The sequence below is a fragment of the Myotis myotis genome, unplaced genomic scaffold (assembly GCF_014108235.1).
Source record: "Myotis myotis isolate mMyoMyo1 unplaced genomic scaffold, mMyoMyo1.p scaffold_m19_p_4, whole genome shotgun sequence".
Classification (NCBI taxonomy): Eukaryota; Metazoa; Chordata; class Mammalia; order Chiroptera; family Vespertilionidae; genus Myotis; species Myotis myotis.
Genome location: NW_023416346.1, coordinates 26354140 through 26360591, shown reverse-complemented (window position 1 = coordinate 26360591; position 6452 = coordinate 26354140). Strand labels below are relative to the sequence as shown.

The 6452-nt window shown below is 39.5% G+C and overlaps 1 pseudogene; it reads right to left on the bottom strand.

The window, feature by feature from the left end:
- Positions 1–4159: 4159 nt before the first annotated feature.
- LOC118654395 lies at positions 4160–5048 on the bottom strand (annotated as a pseudogene).
- Positions 5049–6452: the final 1404 nt, after the last annotated feature.

Here is a 6452-nt window from a genome sequence, read left to right as displayed (position 1 = left end):
TTAGTAAAACCCTTTTGTTTCATTGGACATTGATAAATGCCACTTCATTCTTTTCTCTTCTCCCTCCTTGCTGACCTGGTTGCTCTTCTATGACATTTGGAACCTATGAAGGATAGTTTCCTGCATATTTAGTGGCTGGTAAAAAAGAGGTTTGCATAGCCAGAGTCTTCAGTGAACTGAAATATACACAACTACTAGTTACAAATCAGAACCATGGAAAGGGAAGCGGCAATTCATGGTGCCTGATTTTTCAGACATCTCAGTTTACTTATAATAACTGTGAAGCAAAATTTATTTGACATTTCAGTCAAGTCACACCTCCATATTAGAGTAGAGCTTAACCTTCTATAAAGTAGATTTATAGAGGAAATAGTCCAGGTCTCAACACATCATCCAGTAGTATTTAAAACAGATGATCATCAGAGGGTGAATAATTTGGTAGAAGGCCCCAGTTGCAAGATCCTTTCAGTGGACTGCCTGATTTCCTGGCTATTCTGATCCATAAAACAGGGTTGTGCAAGGAGGAAGAGGATCAGTGTGTTTTCCTCTCCTGAGATTGCTCATAAAGCAGCAGATAGCTGGTGGGGGGAAGGGAGAGGTGGGGAATACCCACATGAGCTGACAGGAAGAAAGTTAGGACACTGAATCCCATCTCTGAGAAAAGAATTTTGAAAAGAGGAAATTTCTTCCCTTTCACCCATTTTGGAGTCTCAAGCTTGTAAGGAAACTGTTAAAGATGAGTGATCTCAGGTAGGTTACAATCAATTACATAATAAATTGTTTCCTAGGAGTTCTAATCCCAAGACCAGAGATCCACCTATAATCACCTCTTCCGGGCTCCTTCAGCAATCTGTACTCCCTTTAGACCAGCCGTGGGCAAACTATGGCCCGTTTGAAATGAATAAAACTAAAAAAAAAAAAAAAAGACCGTACCCTTTATGTAATGATGTTTACTTTGAATTTATATTAGTTCACACAAACACTCCATCCATGCTTTTGTTCCGGCCCTCCGGTCCAGTTTAAGAACCCATTGTGGCCCTCGAGTCAAAAAGTTTGCCCACCCCTGCTTTAGACACTCATTATCTGGTGTGGTAACAATTTATTTGTCTCCATGTCTGTTTGCCAGCTAGACTGTGCCCTGAAGGGCAGCAGATACCTTAACCAATTCTTCCCTGTATCCTAAGCAGTTAACACAGTGGCTGAAATAAAGTAATAAATCATTAAATGTTTTCCAGTGGATGGATGGAATGAAATAGAATGTCATTCTTTCCATTTAGTGACTAGAGTTACATGTGGGGAGATGAATAATTTTTGTTCAGGATCTAAGCTTCTCTACTGTGAAAATCTAATAAATTTTCAGTTAAAATCAGGAAGCATGTGAACAATTACTATGCAGTATAACAACTCTAGGAACAGTGGGAGCACTCTGAAGAAATACAAGGTGTGTTCCCTGTGCCCCAAACCATTGAAAATGTCATTGGCATGCAAATTAATAAACCTGTGAAATAGTCAAGCCAAAAGGGAAGATAGTGTTATAACCAAGAACCAGATGATTGATATCAAGTTTTAAGGAGTTTAGAGAAATGAGAGGAGAATATAGCTCAAAGTAGAACAACTACACAAGCAGAGATGAGGGTAAGACACAGGAGCAAATATAAGGTAGTAGGAATTTATGGCATATCTATGCAATAGCCCTCCTATTTCCTGGGAACTACCCTCTCCACCCCCATCAACATGATTCTAGCAAGTGTTTCACTTTAGCTGAGCAGATTCAATTATTCTCTAGTGTATTTTTTAAAGTTATTTTTCATTTTTCTTTCCTTTTTAAGGCTTTTTAGTTTTTATTGTGGTAAAAAAAACGCACATAAAATTTACTGTTTTTAAACATACAGATCAGTGGCATTAAGTATATTTCCAATTTGTGCGACTATCACTTATACTTATTAACCTTTTCAAAAGGCTAATAAGTATAAGTTAATAGTCTGGGCTTAACTGATGGTAAGCTAGGATCTAGAATTAAATGACAGAAAATTCAAATTGACACTTAAGTCCCAGAAGCCGAGCTTATTTCCCTCATTTTATTTGTAACTTCCCAGCCTGAGACTGCATCAAAGTTAAAGACTATGGGCCATCTCCTATTCTCTGGCCAAAAGTATAGGCCCCTGGTAAGAGGAGATCCCAATTCTCTGTGTTTAGGAGAGGCTGTTTCCTTAGAGTGGAACCAGGCTTCTGGAGGAGAACAAGGTATTCTTAGCCAGGCCAGGGTGTGTATATAGGCAGTATGCTATAGAAAATGAAAGGGGGCTTGAAGTTAAAAAAAAAACTGGAGCCTGGTCTCTGGTTCTGCTTCTAATTCTGTGGTCTTTAAGTCATTTGACTTCAGTTCCTTCATTTATGAAATGAGGGCTTTATACTAGATGGTCTTTGAAGTCTCCAGTTTAACATCCTGATTAAGAGTATGAACATGTTTTTCTTTTTGATTCCAGAGTTTCCTGTAGACTTGTGGTCTTATTGAAGGATCTCTTGAATTGGTATGCAAAGGATCCAAGCCTTACACCTGAACCTGTTAGGAGTGCCTTGTTAAAGGAGGCCACAGACTGCCTGCTTCTCCTGGACCTTGCTCTCAAGGACAAGTGAAGGTAAGGGACAAGCTGCAATGTGGTTTCAGTTAAGCCTCATTATCCTTGAGTAATTCCTACTTCTAATTTACTATTCACGTGGCTGACCAAGTCTATAAATGAATGTTGTATCTGATCAAGTCTGTAAATGAATGTGGAGGGTTCAGGTCTCCACCTCTGGAGCCCTCTAGCCTTCAATAGAGTTTGAAGAAAGGTATTCAGAACCATTCAGACCAAAAGTCAGGAAGATTAGAAAATATATCTGAGGCTAGGACAGATAATGTACAAAAGAATCATAATCAAGAGTGTGTACAATTTAGGTTCTGTTCCAGTCATTAAATTAAAAAACAAGTGAAATAATGGGCTATAAGCCACCAAGGAGTAATAGTACAGGTAGACTAATTTGGATTCCAGAAATGTTTTCAGTTTTTACGGGTCAACTATGTTTTTCCATATTCTCATTTATGCACATGGCAATTCTTTGGTCTCATGTTCCACAAAAAAGAACTTTTCAAAGCCATAGCATATAATAACTATGTATGTATTTATATATATTTAATAAACTATTGCCTCATTTATTACCCCATTTAGAAGTCTTCAGTTGGAAAGATATGACAGCATGAAAATAAATTCATATTCTAAAAATATTTAGAGAGAGCATAGTTTGTTGTTTTATTCAGATTAAACTTTATCTTGGATCTTTAATCTCAGGCAGTTTTCAAGTCCTAGATCTCATCTAATTCACCTTAGCTGGTATTAAGCTGCTTCTCCATGAGCCAGTAGGACATTTCCAAGCATGATGTTAGTTTTTACAGTTACACTTGTTCTGTGAACTGTCCCCTGGTGTCATCCAATATTTCCTTTGATTATGGTACCAAGAAAGAAGAACCAAGGTAAAGAAAAAAGTAAAAATCAAAGCCTATTTGGTTTAATGTTTCAGAGTCTCCTGGCTAAAATTCCCCAAAGCTGCAAAGACAACAAGGTGGTAAACTATATTAGAAAATTACAATGGCTTTCTGAAGGTACTCCCTACAGTGGAACTGAAGATTTGTATTACTTTCCTAAAGAGAAGAGGATTTTCTTTTTGTATAAATGGAATTATTTAAGAAAAAATAGGTATTTTTATACTGGACATTATAATTTAGATCTTTTTTTCCTTCTTCCCTTCCACTCCCATACAAGTAGGGAAAGAACAAGAAAACGTTGAAGTCTGGACATTTCTGAATAAAGCTGTGGGAGGCACTCATGGTGGTTAGCATTTAAAATTTAGAAATACTTATAACCACAAACTCATCTGTTGAGCTTCTCGTACTCAAACTGTCACTTCAACACATGCCAAAGCTATAAAAATACTCTGTTTACAATTTAAGGATTTCCTCCACATCCTCCCAGATTTATTGCCCTACAGAGTGGAATAAATATAAAACACACAAATATTGGGTTAAATACAATGTAAAGAGTAAAAACTGGAGGTATGTATGTGATGAGAATAAAGTTCAAAATGTTCAGTCCTGTTATAAATGTCAAGTGATGAACAGAAATCACATGGTTTTGGCCTTAGCCGCAGGCTCTGTCTCCTGCTCATACTCTATTGCCACATATGCCCATTTCTTTATAAAGGTCCTTTCAAGGGTATTTGCATTTGTGCTTGGCATCAAGCGCTTTTTCTTCTTCCGCACTAGAGGATTTCTCATTCTGGTCTTCATCAATGCTGGCATCCAGGTTATTCATATCCTCAAAATCTCTTATGTCACTCTCATCTACCTCATCAACTTTCACAAACTTTGTTTTTCCCACATCTTCCTCATCATCTTCCTTATCTTTATCCTCAGCATCTGAGTCACTCTCTGCCTCCTGCTATTCCAGGGCCTTGTCCAAGGCATGAATGGGGAAGTTGTAGATGTTGCCATACATACCTTGTTTAAGTCTCTCCAGCAATTCCTTTTCAATGACATTGTCCAGCTGAGCAGTGATTAATGCCTTTTCCTCTCTTCTTTTTTCCCCTCTGCTCCACCTTCTCACTCAAAGGAACAAGTTTCCCCTGTTGCTTTAGTGTAAGTCTTCAAATTCAAATTAGGTACTGGGTAATCATGGTGAAACTCAGCTTACACTTGTGTTGAATGAAATGGGGCCAGTAAATTAGATTTTCATCTATTGGCTCTAATGCTTTCTCATAATTATGAAGCCAGACTCGTTCCCAGAGATGCCTAGGAAAAGCTACCTGTTTTATCACCTTCATATACAACTAGCACTGTCCTTTATCTCTTTGATAGTGGCATACTAACTGTTTGCCAGGGAACAAGGCAATAGGTTACACAGTCTAGTCAGGCTGTATTCATTTCTGCAAAGGCTCTGTGTCTTAGTTCTTATTTTGAAGGAGCAAAGTTACTTGTTTCCTAGTGTATTCCAGATAACATCATCAGACTGCATATTGTTGACAATTCAGCATGCAAGCCTGGCCAAATCCTGGAAGCAGTCATGCTTCCTCCCCATTTTTAATTTTTCAATTACAGTTGACACACAATAATGTATTAGTGTCAGGTGTACACCCCAATGATTAAACATTATATAACTTACTAAGTGATCACGCCAGTAAATCTAGTATGCATCTGCCACCTTACATAGTTATTACAATCTTATGAGGCCTGGTGCATGAAAATTCATGCACTGGAGGGGGGGTCCCTCAAGCCCAGCCTGCCACCTCTCACAGTCCGGGAGCCCTCAGGGGCAGGAGGCGACCCAGCGATCAGGGGAAGGTGACGCCCCATCACACCTCTGCTGCTGCCACTGCTGGCAGCTCAAGCCTTGGCCGGCCTGGTTACCTGAGCCTCAGGCTGGCCCTGGATGGCTGGGGGGTTGAGGGGACTGGGGGACTCCGGAGGCAGGCACGTGGCACAGGCGAGCCCAGCCTTGCTGTGCGCCTGCCATCCCAGCAGGGCTGAGGGGACTGGGCGCTGCCATCTTGTGGCTGTGGGTGCCTCCATCTTTGAGGGCGGGCAGTCAATTAGCATATTCCCTCCTTATTGGCTGCGGATGCCACCATCTTTGCGATGGCGTGAGGGTCAATTAGCATATTCCCTCTTTATTAGATAGGATATTTTCCATGCTGCATTTTATATCCTACTGACTATTCTCTAATTACCAATTTGTACTTCTTTTTTTTAAATTGTTTTATTGCTTAAAGTATTACAAAGAGTATTATATATGTCTCCTTTTTTTTCCCCTTTGACATTCCCCTGGCCTCCCATACCCCCCAGTGCCTTATGTCCATTGGTTATGCTTATATGTATGCATACAAGTCCTTCGGTTGATCTCTTACCCACCCACTCCCCCCATCCCCGGCCTTCCCGTTGTAGTTTGACAGTCTGTTCGATGTTGCTCTGCCTCTGTATCTATATTTGTTCATCAGTTTATAATGTTCTTAATTATCCATAAATGAGTGAGATCATGTGGTATTTTTCTTTCATTGACTGGCTTATTTCACTTAGCATAATGCTCTCCAGTTCCATTCATGCTGTTGCAAATGGTAAGAATTCCTTCTTTTTTACAGCAGTGCAGTATTCCATTATGTAGGTGTACCACAGTTTTCTAATCCACTCATCTGCTGATGGGCACTTAGGCTGTTTCCAAATCTTAGCTATTGTAAATTGTGCTGATATGAACATAGGGTTGCATATATCCTTTCTGATTGGTATATCCTACTGACTATTCTGTAACTACCAATTTGTACTTCTTAATCCCTTCATCTTTTTCACCCATCTCCCAACACCCTTCCCATCTGGAAACCATTAAAATGTTATTTGTATCTATGAGTCTGTTTGTATTTGGCTTGTT